This window comes from Choristoneura fumiferana, chromosome 10, assembly GCF_025370935.1.
Source record: "Choristoneura fumiferana chromosome 10, NRCan_CFum_1, whole genome shotgun sequence".
Lineage (NCBI taxonomy): Eukaryota > Metazoa > Arthropoda > Insecta > Lepidoptera > Tortricidae > Choristoneura > Choristoneura fumiferana.
The window spans coordinates 16898373-16919033 of NC_133481.1; the positions used below are offsets into that span (position 1 = coordinate 16898373).

The following is a 20661-nucleotide window of genomic DNA, read 5'->3' on the forward strand; positions in this document are numbered from 1 at the left end:
ATAACTTAATTAAAATTTAGTTGAGTATTATATTAAAGAGAGGATTATTAGTATGGTTTGTAAGTTATTTACTCTTATTTAGTCATGTTTCGATGTCTGAAGAAAGACAATATCTAGACTGAATAAGTTCCCTATTAGACGTTACTGCAGTTAGTGATTTCAGTCATTTGTCTAGTGATTCCTTTATTTAAAGGTGCATTTAGACCAAAAGAGCATAGAGCAGAAACATGAACTTTTTTGTGTTATTGATAACCAAGTGAGAAAATAATGCTTCAAAGAACATATTTTTCTGCATTACCCATCAAGACAACTAACAGATCGTTCATAGAATATCAGTTGGTTCGTTTGGTCTAAATGCACCCCAAGGTTCCATAGGACCTGCACGATTATATAGCTTTGTCTTTTTTCTTGTTGTAAGATAAAATTAATATTAAAGGGGAATGTATTGTTTATTTCTGTTTTTTGACATTTTGGTAAGATATTTAGAAAAATTGGGACACGACCACAAGATCAGTCTGTTAATACTTAAATAGGTATGATTTTTAAAATAATTGTCAAATATGCTAGTGTGGAGGGTTTTTTACCTACTTAATATTTCCTAGCTATAAGACGGGAGACCTCAATGTTGTTGCGCATGGAAATATGCCTCATGGAGTTTCATGTGGATTTGATATTTCGGTTGTCGTAGGATAGTGCAGTTTCATCTAAGTTTCCCGCCAAAACACTGCAACCAAACTAGCTATTTTAAAGTGCAAACTACCAAACTATAAAATAACATTGCAATTGTGTTTCTCTGACATCCAAAAATTTGTAAGTGTCGTCATTTTTATCAATTATGCTCGAGAACATTCGAAAAAGCTGTTTTTAGAGAAAGTTTTTAGTTTGTTTCCAACCGCAGTAGACGTCTATGGACACATTTCGTCACCCATGCCAACTGTCGACAATTTTTGGCACTAGATTCTAGGAGTGTGTAAATTCTGTTGATAGATACCCAAAAAGTGAGATGACTTTAAATTAAAAAATCAAAATTGTATATTAGTAGGCAATATTATTTTGTCTATGACTGTAGATTGTTGCCAAAGGAAAGGCTACACCTTTTTTTGACATGAAATCTTGGTGGTCATTATTTTTTTAATGTCGCGCTGAAACGTGCTTTATTTTGAAAGCAAGATGATCCTAATGATGTCTGAATTTTTCAATATTGTAATATTCAATGGACTTTTTGCTAAAAATTAAAAGCAAAGTTGAGCGTGACGTTCTGTAAACCTATGTATTTTCTTTCGCGATGGCTCAATAGTTATTAGAACTAAGGGGACTTTTTGATGTGTACATCGTTGGAGTTAGTTTACAGCTTATCTTTCAGCTTCAGGGCAGAATAGTCGCGTCCTTCGTTAACCACGTCATATCTTAAAATACAGACGCAAAATAATTTTTACACATTTTCGAGGCACCTTGTTTAGTATACAGTGGTATAAAAATTAATATAAAAGAACTGTTTTATACAACACCTGTTTTGTTGATATGAATGTAAATAAATGTCAAGTTTAAAAAAATGCTTTGTTATTTCATTCTTTTTTTATTAATCACTTTGTACAGTCAGCAGCAGAAGTGGATGAGCAGTTACGAAGCTCAAAATACTACCGAGGAAATAGAAAGATGTGTAAAACATATTGGGCACCACAACAGTTCATTGGCTTCTGCAGTTAAATACCTTCTAAAGATCTACGTTTGCTGTAGAGAATGTCCTGCAATCGGTTGTGGCATTATACCTAGTAGTTTGTTACTTTTGCATAAGTAATATGTGATTTAAAACTACATAAACTGCTTTATGTTCACACATTTTGCAGGTGGTAGGAGCTTGTGCAAGGTCCGCCCGGATTGCTACCACCATCTTGCTCGCTAATCCTGCCGTGAAGCAGCAGTGCTTGCACTGTTGTATTTCAGCGTAGAGAGTAAGACAGCCGGTGAAATTACTGGCACTTGAGGTATCCCAACTTAGGCCTCTAGGTTGGCAACGCATCTGCAATACCCCTGGTGATGCAGATGTTTATGGGCGGTGGTGATCTCTTACCATCAGGAGACCCACTTGCTCGTTTGCCATCCAGTCGAATAAAAAAAATACACATTATAAACAAATCAAACTGATTTAGCAAAGAAGTTTTTAGCGTTTTCAGGGGACACCCTGACAGACATACCTCCGTACATTATACCTACCTATTCATAGGTATAATAATAAGAAGTAATGATGCGCTCAGTGAACGCGTTAACGAAAAAAATCACAATAAAACACGAAAAAATACTCTAAACATTTATTCTAATCATTTCCTAATTTTGGTACATCTTCTGGCGCCACCTCGTCTTCTTCTTTCAGCTCTTTCTTCTCTTCTATCCTTCCTAAGACTGGTTTAGACTTGATCAGTCCATTTTCATCGGCGTAAGGAAGAATATCACATATCAGTGGTGATTCTACTCCTAGGATATAGTGGCAAGTTCTCGGTTCCAACAGGTAGAGGGACACTTGGGCTGAACTGGAGGAGTTTTCTAAGCATTTCAGTTTGACTTCAGTTTGGCGAGGTTTGCCGGTTTTGTCGCACACGTCCCCTCCGGAATAGAAATGGGATATGTACGTACGTTGATCTGTGGATATTAAGCTGTTATAGTTTCGGGTCAATCAATTTTTTCTTGTTTGTTGTTCTGTCTCATTGTCGATGAGACAACAGTGACAGTTACTTAAAAATTTTTGTTAAATATGCTACTAATGTGCTTGGGAGATATTTCATAAAGTAATGGTTTTGTAACAGTTGTAACTATGTCAAACATTTACGCTCGATCAATGAGGACTATCGTTTTTTGTCTCACTAGATGGCGCACTGTTGCGTGAGGTTTTTAAGTATGGTTTTGAAAGTCTGTTATTACGGGCGTGGAAACAAAGTTTAATTTAAAATCATATTTAATACACCTTAAAACCGTACCATATAAATATCGAGCATGCCACAGTGTTGCATAGTCCCCGTTTTGTTCGGAAAAAAGGGAGGACAAAGGTTTCCGAAAGACAAAACTGTCTCAAAACACAGACATTCATTGCCCCGGAACGCATAATTGCCATAATTAATTAGAGATATTGCAAAATATTCACAAAATTATTCTAATTATAAAATAATAAACCCGCGTAGCTCACCCAAAAACTATGAGATTTGACATTTCGGAGACCTCACGCTACACTAGCGCCTCTAGCGGCGAATTCATACGCGATAGCCCTCATTACTACAGAATACATATAGAAACTCATGGTAGTAAGAGTTGTCCAAGGGACGTACCTACCCATGGCAACGAGGTACAAGAAAAAGTTGATCGACCCTTTTAAAGACGAATATTATCTCCGTTTCTTTTGTCCAAATAAACAGACGGCATCACATTTATATCTCACATAAAACTACTCCTTTATGCTAAAACAGCTGGACGGATTTGGATGAAATTTGATATGAAGATAGCTAGTGGAATAACATGTGGATTACTTTTTATCCCGCTATTTCCAAAGGATCGGAATAAAATTCCTATTCAATCGTTAGGATTACTGCCATGAAGCCGTGGTGGCCTAGTGGTTTGACCTATCGCCTTTCAAGCAGAGGTTCGTGGGTTCAAACCCCGGCGCGCACCTCTGAGTTTTTCGAAATTCATGTGGGAAATATTCATGCTCGAGTAAATAAATACTATAGTGTAAAATCATCATCAACATATCATCATATCAGGCGTGGGACGTCCACTGTTGGACATAGGCCTCCCCCATTATATGAAGGGGGGAGGGGGGGGGGTTGCCAATATTTGCCAAGCTCGGCAAGCGGTTTGGCGAGCGCCGTAGAGCATTTAAGTTGAGTTTCTAAGAAGACGGTGCTGCCATCTTCTGGTATCATCCCTCAGCCGGTTTCTACGGCGCCCACAGCATAGTGTAATATAAATCTGTTAAAACACGTATCCTTCCATTTTAGCCTTCTGCGTATCCCCTAGTTAGTGGCACTAAGAGTGTGTAACCTTACCGATAGGCTTAGGCGCTTTCCCCTTGTTCTCCTTGATCCAATCCAAGTGCGCTTGCTCATCGAATTTCCCCAGCAGCAGGGTAGTTTTCTCCCCGTTGCGGTTGATGTGGTACTGGACTACGTGCTGGCCGTAACAGAACTCGTATTTCCACCAGCCTGTACCCTAAAAGTATTACAAGCTTTTTCACTTCTCGTGCTCTTAAAATGTTACTTTAGTCTCTGCATATCGGGACTAAAGCTCCTCATTAATCTCTAGGGATTAAAGTATATTTCTTTATTTACTTTGTAAACTCCTAAACAGCCAAACACGGTGTTTGTGAATGGAGGATTTTCGCCTTTTTCAGTGATTGTGTATAGACAATTTTTAGGGCGTGGAAATAAAATCAAAATGACAACTGTGCAAAAATACTTAAAAAAACGATTTAATTTCGTGAAACACAACTAATTATTACGAATATGAATCTACTTAATTATATTAAGGATCAATTCATTTTATTATGCATAGTCCAATTAGTTTTAAAATAGTTTTTAATTTTGAATCTGTTGACTAAATAATACTAAATATGCAAGCATTTAAAGCGACACTTCACCAAAACAAACGAAAGAAAAAAACCGAGGAACAAATTTTTTCGCTAATTAAATTTTTAACAAATTTTCATTGATCGTATTGAGCATTCTTTTTAAAAAGTAATATTGTAATTTTGAACAGAACTTCGTTTTTTTTCCTCGCATTCAAAGTGGAAAGTAGAGTGTTTGACGCGAGACTAAACAACCAGAATGACACTCGAAATCTCGTATCACTATGGCTTGTTTTAGTCCCTTGTTGAACAATCTACTATTATTTAACTTGCAACGTATGTATGTGTGCGGATCAAATCTTGTAAGTTAGATTTCAAAGGCGTCAACGTTGGCGTGAAAAAAAAATGGGGTTCTGGGAATATACTAGAAATGCAGCAGCAGGTCTACCATAAACAATAAAACTTTTAATGTGGTCTACGAGAAAAAAAAGTTTGGCAACGTCTGTATCTAATGGTAAAACAGCCATTTATCCGTTAAAATTGTAGCGTTCAGTATGCGGCATTGTACATACAAAGATTAGAAATAACCGAACCAACACATTCTATTCTTCGGTTTCTTGAACGAGAAAATAGCTGATAGCTAATGGCTTACTGGCGGTGAGACAAGTGCCTTAGCGGCCACTGGAGAGCTACTACGAAATTAGATGTTCGTATCGTACCGTTCCTCTCATTCTCGTATCAAATAATATCAGAGTCAGCGGGACCGCAAGGTACGAAGTTCGAATTTTGCACTTACAGGGCCAGGCAGTGTCTCCACAACACACACGTAATTACGGTAGACCTACCGTAATTTTTCTAAATCTACCACCTACCGTAGAAATGTTATTTATTACGGTGCGGTTACATTCTACCGTAATTTCATCTGTGTCCTTATTTCTATAATGGCAACACTCGGTTTAGTCAAATATTACAATTTTAATACGGCAACACTGCAATGGGCGTGCGGTTAAAGTCCCGCCCGACCCGCCATCCGCCATTGTTGACACGGAATGCACGACAAAAATTGCTCGACCTGACAATTCAAACCTTCAAGTAATCGTCCTAAGGGTTCCAATTATCAGGTCGCCAATCGGTGTCGTTCATTCTAGGTTGACAAAGGCCCCCCTTCCCCACTGGGCACATCCCAAGGCCCCGCGATTGATTAGGGCCCCTAGTGACTCCCTACTCTATTACCAAACGATAACCGATAGCTACTCAACTCTCGCCTGAAAATCAGGCTTACCGAATACAGCATGTTGTGCCCAGGGCCTCTAGTAGGTGAAAGACGACCCTGGTCGTACACTAACCGCACCCGGGAATAGGTCCTACCATTACCATTTAACGTAATTTTAGACCAGCAACACCGTAATTTTGATAGAGTTGGGGACACTGGGGCCAGGTTTGTGTACAAATGCCGACTTACCCCATTCAGGCAGTTTTCCCCGTTCAGGAAGGCTCTAGTGGGTGAGTCGTCCGATATCATGGGCAGTGGCTTTTCGGCTACCTGCGCTGCCTTCGCACTTTCCTCGGCCAAATCGTCGCCTTCGCCGAGAGGGTGCAGCTCGAACTTCAAGTGGGTCTCGCCGTCCTTGAAAGATAAATAAATAAATAGATATCACAAGGCATTTGACTTTAATTGATCTAGTCCCAAAGTAAGCAAAGCTTGCGTTATGGGTACGTTAACTACCTACTAGGCAACGGATAAACGTACTTAAATAGATAGATACACACTTAAATACATATTGAAAATCTAATCGAGCACAAACATTCGTCAAAAAAAACTACTTGACTAAACGGTGACTGAACTTTGAAAAAAAATCCAATCAGCTATCATAAGGTGAGCAAAGAAATCTTTTTAGTTCAACCTATCCAACACAATATTTGTATTGTTTCTAAATGAAAAAAATAATTCCACTGAAACCAACTTGTATAATTATAGCAGAGCAACAATTACCAGCTTTTATTTTATTTATAAGAAACTTACAATTTTCCTTTGTTTTAAGAAATTGTCCTTTTTAAAACTTTAAAAAACATGTATCAACCACTTCTAGTGAGATGACCCGGATTGACTTGAACTTTGGTATAGTCGAAGGCATAAATCGCACCTTTAAAACTAAACTGAAACAATTGGACATATTCACAGTTCCAAAACAAGCTTTAAAGAAAACACAACCTGGTTGAATTTTAAAATGAGAAAGTTTCCAATTATTTCAGTTTAATTTTCAAGGTCCGAAATATATAAGTCATGTATGTATCAACATCAACCTTATGGTTAATGGCGTTAATGTGTATATTTCTGACGTCTTAGAAACTTTTGAGTTACAGTGCAAGTAAAGACACGAAACAGTAGGCAAAAGAGCTTGTATAAAAAAAATAACCAAAACATGTGGCAAAAAATTCTATAGTTGTATAGCTAGAACTCAGCAATAAAATTACAAAAACTGTCATACTTTAGGTACACTGACATTTCACAAAGTTAGCATAAAAAATACTAAAGCCAGAAAAGAGATACATTTATTAGGTCTGTCCACTGTGTTACTTAACTCTATTAAACTAAACTCAGTTAAACTAAGCTCGATTAAACTAAACTAAAATTAAATCTATTAGACTGACCCGTATACGTAAAACTGAATCGCACACCAGAGTGGTACAGTATCACAATCAATTTCGCACATCTTCAGCGAAAAAGTTCCACCCTGGTACGTTACTCAGCTTCTTCTACTTTATGAATATACCATGTACTGTGTGTATGCGTATATCATGTTTGGAAGCTTTGAAAAATACTGCAAAACTTACCTTATCAATTTTCTCAACCTTCAAGACAGCTAGAATGTCCTTAGAGTCTCTCTCCTTGACATGCCAACAGAAACGTGAACAAGCGTCTATTACTACACTACTACACTACTAATAGCGCTGCAAACTCATGTGAACTGAGCGGGGACTTAGATAAAATCGGTCCAATAAACCAGAAGCCGTAACTACGAGATAGGACAGGTATTCTTATAAAAAAAAATATTGTCGCCATATTTAACAGTTAGGCAAAGTTTGGTGAAGTGTTACAATGAAATTCAATTTGTGTCGGTGTGTCGGTGGCAGTGAATGCGTTAACTCTCTGTCTGGGTATGTATGATGATGATGATGATTGGCCAAATCATCATCATCATCATTTAACTTTCCTTGTTTGTTGGGTCAAATCTTGCATAAGATGAGCGTGAATGGGAACGTTGGAAGAGGAACGCCTAGACGAACATACCACGATCAAATCGAGGACGTTCTGAATCTGAAGAAAGGTCGGGTCAGTAGTACTCTAAACCGACGTGCATGCATGAAAAGATTGATGAATTTAGAGGAAGCGAGAGTTGTATGCCAGGATCTTAGCAAGTGGAAGGAAGTAGTCTCTGCCTACCCCGTTGGGAAAGTGGCTTGATTTTATGTATGTATGTATGTTGAAAGTTTATTTTGACCCACTTTCAGTGGTCGGATTGATTTGAAATTTGGTACAAATCTTTAAGTCGGATGACAATGCAAGCACTGTCAACAAAATGTAGAGTCAGCAAAAAGCTTGTATTGAGAATGAAAATTCTAAACAGAAACTTACTTTGACGTTTTGTGTATTTATGTATTTATTTTCGGAACGATCTTTAATTAAAGTAGTGAAAGTAGTTAGCTATTTATTTATTGAATTATTTGTTTATCATATGTACATTAGGTTATTATCATTAGTTAATGTCGATTTGTTTCTTATAAAGTACGCGCGGACTTACGAGATTAAAGACTTCACTACGATGTATCCCAGTTCACATAAATTTGCAGTATAAACGAAACACTAAATTAAATAGCAACGCTCGTTTAAACTAAAATAAATAATGTAGTGAGCATTCACAATGTTAAAGATACAAACAAAATCTCAAAAACTAGTAAACTTGCTATGTGCACAAAAATCAAAAAACAAATAAAAACACGCTTACCTTCTCTTTAATCATTAATCGACTAAGTACCTATTCAACTTTATTTACATTAATTAATTAAATTAGAATTCAAAACAAATTCAAAAAAAAAAAAAACGCAAAATGCTAAAATGACATGCGTAAACAACAGGACTTTTTCATTTAACGTTTTTATAGTGAAAATAGTATACTTAGGTCCGACATTTCGATTCAAAGGGTACATAGAAACTATCTTAGTGCTCACAAATATCTGAACACATCCTTATAGTCAATCGCTTAAGTGGATGATGTTTTTGAAGAAATTTTTGACCACCAAGACAGATCCTATGAATCGTAAGATGGCCAAACCAAAGTAGTAGTTACAAAGACCTGTTCTTTACGGTTACAGCTTCTTAGTAGCCAAGCTGTGACATTACAAAACGCGAAAAACCTATTCAGAAATAGATGCCACCTTTTGGGAAAGTACCGGTTTACTAATGATTCGGCGAAAATTATTTAGCAAATTATTAGCTCCCAAACTATTTATCCCATATTTTTGTTATTTCCCAACTCAACATTTCGCACTGATATCATTTCCCAACTAATCATTTCATAAATTATTATTATGCAAATTATTACCTGGGATTTTTTTAAGATGTCGTTTATGTTTTGGTCAAACGTATTGATTGGCATACCTTAACTTAGCAACATATTGAATGGCAGACAACCTACTTTCCTAGTGGCAGTTATCCTGGCTGCTATAAAAAAAACCTAACATCGAAGGCTAAAGCGGGAGCTACGCTCCGCTTCGCTCCCGCCTTAGCCTTCTAAACCTAAACTATCCAAGTCGCTTCTGCTCCGAGCCGTCTTGCTCGCTCGCTTCGCTCGCTCGCACAAATTTTAAAGTAAAACTTTGCAATATAAAAATTGGCCAAATGTTATTTGACAATTTGTTATTCGCCTTAGCCAATTATTTGCTACACAATTATTTGCCACATAAAAGTGTGATGAAGTAAAATTTTGCAATATAAAATTGTTGCGTAATAAGAAAAATGCGGAGTAAAGTTATGCCAACGAATTGTTTGCCAAATGAAACTTTGGCGAAAGATTGGTTGCTAAGTGAAATTTGGCGAAACATATTTCGCCGAAAAGGCAGTACACCGAAAGTACCATTATCAGGAATATTATAGTAGCTTGTTGAGCAACTTTAATTCAAGTACACACCCCTGTAAATGTTTTACAGATTTTTGCAACTTGCCCTGTTAGTGTGAGTCAAAGTTTGGAAGTCAAATTCGACCATTTCCAGTGGTCAGATTGATTTATTCGGTACACACACATAATGTGAGTGTTGCAAACAAACAGACACCGCAATGCTGCAAACAGCTTGAATTCAGAGTGAAAAAAATAACAACTTTTTTTTTTCGAGATTTAATGTAGAGTTAACGATCGAACCTTAAGACATACATTATGACTGTACAGTGAAAGGCATACTATCTTTTACAGCCATAGCGTCAAATATATGTATAAATCAACTTTATGGTTAGTGACAAGGTGTACTTATATATTTTTGAAATCTATCAGTTGCTATCTACTGCTAGAATATTATATTCCTGATATTTGCGTGTTCTTTTATCAGTCATAAGTTTAACCATAAAACGTGTCATTTATTTCTGATCAGCCTCTGCGATAAAACAAAGAATGTCACATAAAAAATATGCTATACTTACATTATTACTCAACCTTATAGTTTGCTGGTGGAACCTCAAGCTATCAACCTCAGCTTTCAACAAACTCCTCGGTTTCCGAGGCGAGTCGCCGACAGGCAGGCAGTCTATGATATTTTCACCAACTTCTTTGGTCTTAAACTGAGGATGTTCGCAGAGGAGCGGGGTCAGTATGATGATTTCGTACTCGCACGTAGAAGTTTCCTTGAAGGAGTAGACTTCGTGCTTTCCGTGGGTATAGCAGACGTATTGGACGCGGGTTTTACGCGGTTTGTTGCTCAGATCGCATAGTGTGCCTGGTGATCAAATTTGAAAAGAATAACAACTACAAGCGACGGTTCTCACAGTAACAGACACTTTGTTAATTACGGGCTCTGATAATTAAATTGAATACCGTAAAAGGGACTTCGACGCAACCTCACCAAATTAGAAGTTTAAAAACCCCCGACATTATCATTTTAACCCTTCGCCCGCATACGTAACCGGAGTTTCGTAACCAGTTGCGGAAGAAAACTTTTTCGGTCTTGTTCGAAACCGGTTGCGAACGAAATCTATTTTGTTCTTATACGAAACCAGTTACGAACGAATACTTTTTTTTCTTGCACGAAACTTGGACCAGTGATCGACTTGTGATTTTTGACTAAAGCTTTTTTTCATTTTTACAGTAGCTTTTTTTTTCAAATCGACAGACAGTTTTGACGGACACGCGGAGCTCCTACTTTTGTGTAGTTTTTGCCCTTCGGGCCGATGTAAACTTAACAAAACCTAAACCTACCTATGTTTCTGTGTCGATTAAAATTGGGAAATTAACATTTGTGAATGAGTTTCAAAATAAGATTCTGTATTCTGTATGGGAAACCAGTTTAGAAAACAGAATTATTTTTCTTCATTCGAAGCCAGGTTTCCGAAAAAGAAAAATAATTCTGTTTTCTAAACTGGTTTCGAACCTTTGGTTTCCAAAGTGGCCGAAGGGCATTTTAAAGGTGAATCTTCCAAAACCGCTGAACCGACTATAATGAAACAGCTCAGAACCTGCCTGCGGTGGTCCTCGCTTTCACGTGAAAAATCGCATCGACATCGGTCCATCCGTTTGAGAGCTACGATAGCACAGACAGACGGATATTGCCGTCAAACTTATAACACCCCTCTTTTTGCGTCGGAGGTTCAAAATTGGGGCCAAGTATCTTGCAGCGCATTCTACTTGGCAATGATGGCCTTCTGAAAGTATGTAAAAGAGCCATTTGTGATGACCTACATACAGAATAATCATTTTGATTTTTTTAACCTGATAAAACCATTTACCACCCAGTCGGTGACACGCGACCACAGCATGTGTCGAAATATCTACCGATCGGCACATAGAATTGCGCGGCTGATTCCATTACCTGAAGTCTAGCCCATAAGGAGCCGCATTTCTTAGGCACACGGTCCCAATTTCTTAAGCTGTGTATCGACTTCGCGCGGCAAACCATCGAACATTAGCTCGCACGGTAACCACGCACTATGGAAACCGTGCCGCCGTGCGTTGCAACTCATACAAAACATAAGTTTGCCGCGGTTGAAGAATGCTCGCGTGATGGCCACGCGAAGTCGATACGCAGCTAAATAAACTCGCTATAACGTTGTGTAGTCTAAACCCTGCATTACCTTCATCCATGACCAGCTCTACATAAGGCAGCGCCATCCCCTCCACTTTGGTGGTGGGAGGCGTCGCGCGGGACTCCTGCGCAATCTTCGCGACTTCGTCTAGTTTGGCTTGTTTCTCGATGCTCCAATGGCCAAGGAAATACTCTTGGGTTTTCACCACTTTGCCTAGAAATTCAGATGGATTTACATGTATGTATATGACTAGGTTACGCGGATACAGAAATAACTATTAAAGGGAAAGAATTGAGAAAAAAATTGCATAATAAAAAAAATTGAATTTTACTGCAATTTTCTTGAAACTATGAAAAAGTAATGATTATTATCAATGGTATTTTTAATTTCTATATATATTTCTTGCTTTGATTAGGTTAAAAGCATGTAAGTTTTACTTCTTTAAAATTAGTTCTACTTGTGAGATCCTGTAATTGGCTTTATTTTTACCATAAAATAAGCTTATTCTGTAATTTATAGTTATGGGTTCTCCGAAAATAAATACTTAAAATAAATAAAAGCAACATCAAAAACATCCATGATCTCAACTTTTTTTTTGGTAAATAGAAGATATTTTATAGATAACTAGCTTTTACCCGCGGCTTCGCACGCGTAAACTATTCGGTGTGGTAGCTGCAATTGAAATTTTCGGGATTTTACTAAATTCCCCTGGAAACTTCCAATATTTATATCGTGGTCTTCATTGAGGTTGTGTTGTGAATAACTGTACAAAATTCAAGACTCTAAACCCGGTGCTGAAGTTTCAAAATGTTTCCCTATCCAAATTCAAATTCAAATCATTTATTCAGTAAATAGGCCGCAATGGGCACTTTTTAAACGTCATTTTTTATACTACCAGCGCTTTCGGAAAAACCATCATTGCCAAGAAGAATGCGTCGCAAGAAACTTGGCAGATAGTCATTTTTTCAATATAAAATAATTACAAATAAAATACTTAAAAATTACAGTATACAATTAAAGAAAAAAATACGAAATAATAATAATAATACAGGGATGTATGGGGTCCCTTAGTTACAAAACTATACCGTGGGAATATCGGGATAAAAAGTAGCGTACTTATGTATTATTCCAGACATACGGCTACCTACATCCAAATTTCATGCCTCTAAGCCTAGCGGTTGTTATTTCGACATTTTATTCCTAGGTATCCCGTGGTAATATCGGGTCAAAAAGTCGTCTATGTGTTTTTCTAGACATCCAGCTTCCTACATTCCAAATTTCATAACTCTAAGCTCAGCGGTTAATATTTCAAGATTTTATCCCTATCCCGTGGGAATATAGGGGTAAAAAATTGATTATGTGTTTATTCCAGAGGTCCAGCTACCTACATACCAAATTTCATGGCTCTAAGCCCAGTGGTTGTTATTTCGAGATTTTATCCCTAGGTATCCCGTGGGAATATCGGGTCAAAAAGTCGCTTATGTGTTATTCTAGACGTCTAGCTACCTACATACTAAATTTCATGGCTCTAAGCCCTGCGGTTGTTATTTCAAGATTTTATCCCTAGGTATCCCGTGGGAATATCGGGTCAAAAAGTCACCTATCTGTTATTCCAAACGTCCAACTACCTACATACCAAATTTCATGACTCTAAGCTCAGAGGTTTTATTTCTAGATTTTATCCCTATCCCGTGGAATACCGGGATAAAAAGTATCCTATGTTTTAATCCAGGTTATAAACTAACTTTTTGCCAAATTTCATCCAAATCCGTCCAGCCGTTTCAGCGTGAAAAAGTAACAAACATACTCACTCACTCACTCACATACTCACTCACTCACAAACTTTCACATTTATAATATTAGTAGGATAGATATGTGATAAATCTATCACTTTAAGACCTGTTAAATAATCAAAAGCGCTTATAAAACTCCAATATAATAAAATATTGGCTAACAGTTACCATACCTACTACATAGTCAAAATGAAGATTTGAATCTAAAAAGTCAAATTAAAATTGCTTAACTTAATAACCTAGCCTTTATAGCACAAAATAATTATGCAATCCAAACATACCCTCTCTTTCCTCATGATACTGCCTGATGTAACCGTCCATGGCACACTTCATAGCTCCAATATACTCTCCAGCCGGTACGAGCATATCTTCTGGGTGAACAGTAGCTTCAATAGATTGATGGGAGATGGGCCGTCATACTCCTCGATGCTGTTGGTCTCTTTGGTAAGCAGCTCTGGCAAATGGCACTCATACTTTTCTTTTTGTGAAGTTGATACTAGAAGGATTTCTTTGTTCTGTTGGGCCTTAAAAAGTGTAAAAAACTTTTATTTTAAATGCCGCGTATGGGTAAGGCCGCGAATTTTGACAATGTGACATAGAATAACATAAAAAAAATACGTGACGTTACCATAAAACGTAACGCAAATTTTTATAAAAGCCTAGATCAAACTGGTAAAAATTCCCATTAGATAACGTATGTATGAAAAAAAAAACCAATCTCATATAATAAAGTGAAGTTTTTATTTTTACTAGAACTTTCTGACGATACTGATCTTAAATCTGTCCTATATGAGATCTATAGAGCTAAACATGAGAATGTGGAAGTAGAAGTACCCCTCTAAGTTGACGAACATCTTTCCAAAAGTGTATCTTTACATGCCTCTCTAACAACTGACAATAAGGTGCACATTTATAAGCATAACGAATTTGGATTGTGGTTTTTTTTTATTCGACTGGATGGCAAACGATCAAATGAGTAAGAGATCACCACCGCCCATAAAAATCTGCAACACCAGGGGTTTGCAGACGCGTTGCCCAACCTAGAGGCCTATGATGGGATACCTCGTGCCAGTAATTTCACCGGCTGTCTTACTCACCACGCCGAAACACAACAGTGCAAGCATTGCTGCTTCACGGCAGGATTAGCGAGGAAGATGGTGGTAGCAATCCGGGCGGACCTTGCACAAGGTCCTACCACCTAGTTGTGAGCATGCTTGTGACTTCGACTGTACAAGCTATTAAATACCTCAAAGAAATGGCCAAAACCCTAAATCACAGGTTTTACCAATTTAGGAAGTAGTATCTTAGTTAAGTGGACAATGTAAAAAGATGTTTTTGGAAATAAATTATTATGATTATTAAGTTTAGGTAACAAATGAACTAAGTAGGTAAGTGAATCTCTCCGTTTGTCTCTCACTTTAAATACGCTATGCATGTAGCAGGACGTGAACACAGAACTCGCCACAATTATCTTGTGCCGATCCCTGCACCTACAGATTAAAATTTATTTAACTTCAAAATATCCATCTAACTAACTTACTGTGCGTGCAGTCATTGGAAACCTAATAATAAACTGGTGTAAGTTAGAATTTTCTGTGTGAACTTCCCTTTACCACATTTTTTCGTTACGTTTATGTACAAAATACGTAGCATTTTGTAAAATGTAACATAATCGTAACGAAAGTGTAACGTATTTTATACAAAAAATCGTTTATCACGGTGAATAACGACATTTTGAACATAATAACACATGCCACTTACATGGAAAAGATTACCCTATCGTATGAAAAAACAACCGTTAAAAATAATTACTAACTTACCCTTATCGATTTTATCGAAAAAAACCTCCGCGTCACTTTTGATGGCTGTTTGTCAACAAACTGATGAGATTTTTTATCTCATCGATGTTGCCCTATTAGAGTATTAGTTGCCAGTGTACAAAAACTAATTTCTAACGAAATTGGCGTTAAAGGTAGCTTAAAAAAGCGTCACCTAAGTATTCGTAACGAAAACGTGGTTTTTTTGGCACGTGAAAAGAAATAAATATAAAAAACATGAAAATTATACCGTGTGGTGTCGGTCAAGAATTGCACCACCCCCTCTCTTCCCGTGGGTGTCGTAAGAGGCGACTAAGGGATAAAACCGGAGGATGGGCAGCAGCGTCCTCCGCGAACTATCGGATATAACTGCGGTCGCCAACCCGCCTCCAAGCGTGGCGACTAAGGCATTTTCCCCCCAAGGTACAAGATATAAAAACTAATGAATCCACACAATCAGCCCAGACCCCTAGTCCCCGGCGGCCCTGCTATTTCCTGGCTCCGGTAGCGGCCATGGTAACGGCGGGGCAGGGGTGCTATAGTTAATCACCGGCAGAGGCCCGGCTACCAAAAACGACAACCTTTGGCCCTGGCAACATATAACTGCCGAACGCTGCGATGAAGATGAAAGGATACTGGAGGAAGAAAATTGAGCAGTTACGATGGGGAATCATAGGGTTATCAGAAGTCCGTAGAGAGGGGGAGGACACGATAACTCTTAAGTCCGGTAACTTGCTCTATTTCCGGGAGGGCGAACACCAGTCCCAGGGAGGTGTCGGGTTTATCGTCCACAGGTCCCTCGTGAACAACGTGGTGAAGATCGATAGTGTGTCGAACGGGTAGCATGCCTTGTACTCAGAATGACCCAACGATATTCGTTGAAGGTCATACAGGTATACGCTCCGACCTCGACGCACTCCGACGATGAGGTGGAGGCTATGTATGAGGATATTTTCCAGAGCCATGCATAGCTCCAAAACTCACTTTACGGTTGTTATGGGGACTTTAAACGCAAAGCTGGGCAAACGAGACGGTGAAGAACTGAGAGTGGGGAAATTTGGAGTGGGGCGTAGAATCACCGGGGGCCACCTACTGGCCGTTTTATGGAGAAGGAGGGACTCTATATGATGAACTCCTTCTTCAGGAAACGTGAGCATAGGAAGTGGACCTGGATGAGCCCTGATGGTGTTACGAGGAATGAGATAGATTTTATCATGTCGACGACGAAAAGCACATATTCAATGATGTCTCCGTGATCAGTGCGTTTAAAACCGGGAGTGATCACCGTATGGTACGAGGCTCATTGAATATCCAGTTCAAGCTTGAAAGGTCTCGACTGATGAAATCTACGCTCCGCCCAGAACCAGCTCCAAACCCCGAAACCGTTTCGAGATGCTTTCAGCTCGAACTCAAAATCGTTTCGAATGCCTAGGTAGCGAGGTGGACGATTACAACGACGGGTTTGTGGAAGCTGTCCATATGGTCGGGTCTAAGTTCTTCAAAGACCCGCCGTACTAGAACCAAAAGGCTTTTCGGATTCCAACACCTTAGGCTCATGGAGGTGAGGCGTGAGATGATTTTGGCTCAATCTTCTGGTGACGCTTCTCGTTATCGGCAGCTCAACAGACAGATCTCAAAGTCTCTGAAGCGCGATGTTACGCCGATTTAATACTACAGTATTGAAGAGCTATTGACGTAACAGGGGCTCTAAGGTGTTTACCAGGGATCTGTCTGTTGGTCAAAGCCAGTTGATGAAGCTCAAGACCGACGACGGCAGAATCGTTTCATCCAAACCTGAGCTGTTTGGAGGAAGTTGAGAGGTTTATGGACAGCTATACACAACAACCCGAACACCTGTCGAAAATCTAGCTAAAGACCCGAGGGCTAGATTAACCCGACACCTATAACGAAGACATCCCGGACGTCAGCCTGTACGAGATTAGTATGGCCCTCAAGCAGCTTAAGAATGGCAAAGCCCCGGGTGACGACGGAATTACAGCCGAACTCCTGAAGGCGGGTGGTAGACCAGTCCTTAAGGCCCTTCAGACGCACTGTTTAGTTCCGTCTTCACCAAGGAGAAACGCCGAAAGCATGGAACAGAAGTGGTGGTGCTCTTTTCTCAAAAAGGTGATAACACCTTGCTGAAGAACTATAGACCCATCTCACTTCTGAGCCATGTTTACAAGCTATTTTCCAGGGTCATCACAAACGTCTCACACGCAGGCTTGACACTTCCAGCCTCCCGAACAAGCGGCTTCCGAAAAGGCTATAGTACCGTAGACCACATACATGCGCTGCGGCAGGTTATACAGAAGACTGAAGAAGTATAAACTCCCCCTTTGCCTAGCATTTGTGGACTACGAGAAAGCCTTCGATTCGATCGAGACTTGGGCTGTGCTGCAGGCTCTCCAGCGGTGCAAGTTGACTATCGGTATACGAAGTGTTGTGAAGTGTCTGTACGAAAACGCCACTATGTCCGTCCGATTACAGGATCAGAGCACGAAGCCTATTCCTCTGCAGCGGGGAGTCAGACAAGGAGATGTGATCTCTCCGAAACTGTTCACCGCTGCATTGGAGGATGCTTTAAGGTTTTGGACTGGAAAGGACGAGGGCATCAAACATTAATGGCGAGTATCACTCATCTTCGATTCGCCGACGACATTGTAGTCATGGCTGAGACCATGGAGGACCTCGGTGCTAATGCTCGCTGACCTCAGTAGAGTTTCCGACCGAGTTGGCCTGAAAATGAACATGGACAAGGACGAAAGTCATGTCTAATGTCCATGTTTGTACCAACTCCCGTAATAGTCGGAGACTCTGCGCTCGAAGTTGTTGACGACTATGTATACCTGGGACAAACGGTCCAGTTAGGTAGGTCCAACCTGAAGAAGAGATCACTCGTCGAATCCGACTCGGCTGGGCAGCGTTCGGAAAGCTTCGTAGTGTCTTTTCGTCCAAATTACCTCGCAGTGTTTGAAGTCAAAAGTCTTTGACAGTGTGTGTTGCCAGTGATGACATACGGATCTGAGACGTGGGCGCTAACGATGGCCTCATGAGAAAACTCCAAAGTCACTCAGAGGGCTATGGAGAGGGCTATGCTCGGGGTTTCTCTGCGGGATAGAATTAGAAATGATGATATCCGCAGTAGAACTAAGGTTACCGACATACCCGAAGAATTGCGAAACTAAAGTGGCAGTGGGCGGGGCACATTGCTCGCAGGACGGATGGCCGATGGGGCCAGAAGGTTCTCGAATGGCGTCCGCCGACCGGGAGACGAGCTGTCGGTAGGCCTCCAACAAGATGGAGCGACGACTTGGTTAAGATCGCGGGATCGCGGTGGATGCGGAAAGCACAAGACCGGTCTGAGTGGAGAGCCTTGGGGAGGCCTATGTCCAGCAGTGGACGTCTTTCGGCTGACATGATGATGATGATGATGAAAATTATTTGATTATCATGATTCCGCAATCGGTAGGACTATCGTTATATCATAAAATTTCGTTTAAAAACAAAAACATGATCATGAGAAGTTATAAGCATGAAAATAATAAGGTATTAAGTACTCGTGGTCAAAAAAAATAGTAAATTTTCGTTACGTTTTTGACGGTAATATTATTTTTATTATTTTTTAAAAAGGTTTAAATCAATTATCTCATTTGCGACCTTGAGAGTTTATATCGTGTCATATAATAAAAAAAATTAAACCTCTAGGTGTTATCAGTTTTTTTTATCAGCCTTCCAAGATTGAAACGTCCAAATTGGTCAAAATTCGCGGCCTTACCCGTATAGCATGGGGAATATCACAATAGAGAAATCTCTCTTCAGGCAGATGTCATACTTTTATGGCCTAAAGGACTAACTCACACCAATAATAATCTTTGGTTGGGCAGTTTATATAACCCAGTCCATGCTTGGCAGTGAGATGTATATAGGGCAGAGATGGTCACAAGATTGTGGAGAGATCCTCATTACAAACTTCTTAATAGTAGGTATGTTTTTGTAATGTGAAATGAAATAAAAAAATACAAGGAACAAAATGATATTTTTTAGGAATCCGCAAACTGTGCTCTGCAATACCCCAGGTCATCGCGGCACTATCCTACGAGTGTCGCGAAACTATACACTAGAGTTACCTGCACACATAACTAAAGCTAATAGCCAGCATTTTTTGTACAACGGGTGTTAAGAAACAATTACAACATATAAGGAGGATGCAGTATAAAAACTTAGTAACCCCTGTTTTAATTTATAAGCTTATCATTGCTGTAGTTTTATTTAAAAAACTAGATTCACTCCACTATTCCACTATTTGCTATTCTTCAGTCCACAATAGCTGGCAAGCTAGGTAATCAGCCTGCATAGACCCAAAAAGACATTGACATTAACATCTTACGACAATAACATCACCCACAGCCCAAAGCATAGCTAGTCTTGAAAATCATAAATTTTCATGCACCATGGATGGAGATTTTTCGAAATTCCTATGGAAGATCTATAACTGCCGTCCGATATATAACTGCTTTCGATACACATCCTTTCCACAAAAGACTAGGGCTTCACAAAATATTCGCTAGGGCCGCCGCCGCTAGTGTTATATGTGTGCGAATTTCAGTAATGTACTGGGCATAACAAAATTAATGTATCAAATATGTAATCAAACTATGTTACCTGAGGTTTTGCTTCTCCATCAACTAGATTTTTCCAGTGCTTCTTGAGCGCCGGGCCAATTTATAACCGAACAATATACTCTGTCGTCAAATCCTTATAATCGTGCTCAATAGACAACACAGCTCCAATTACGCTTAAAACTAATAAGCATACACCTCTCATTTTAACTTTTAAATCACACACCATCATTTAATAATAAATAAAATAAATCCATCCACAAATTCTACATGGAAAACATTGTAGAAATTGTTATAAACATTGGAATTAAAAAGGACTCGGTGAGTCCACAAACGGCGGCTGCTGTCTGTGGAAAATGTTGGCCGTAGTTTAGTTTGAGATAATCACTCACTACCATCCTAATTTAGTCGGTTAGTATTCGAATGAGCTGGATCTATGACAGACAGCCACGACAGATGACAAGAAATGTCAGTCAGTTTACTGGGACAAAAAAATAATAGCTGATTCGAGGAATCATTCAAGTTCAACGTTTCAACGTTCTGGACATGTTCTGAAACACTTGTTTGTTTTATAAATAAAATGTAAATG

General features: G+C 39.1%; 1 pseudogene; it reads right to left on the reverse strand.

The window, feature by feature from the left end:
* Window positions 1-2295: 2295 nt before the first annotated feature.
* LOC141432188 (endoplasmic reticulum lectin 1-like) lies at window positions 2296-20277 on the reverse strand (annotated as a pseudogene).
* Window positions 20278-20661: the final 384 nt, after the last annotated feature.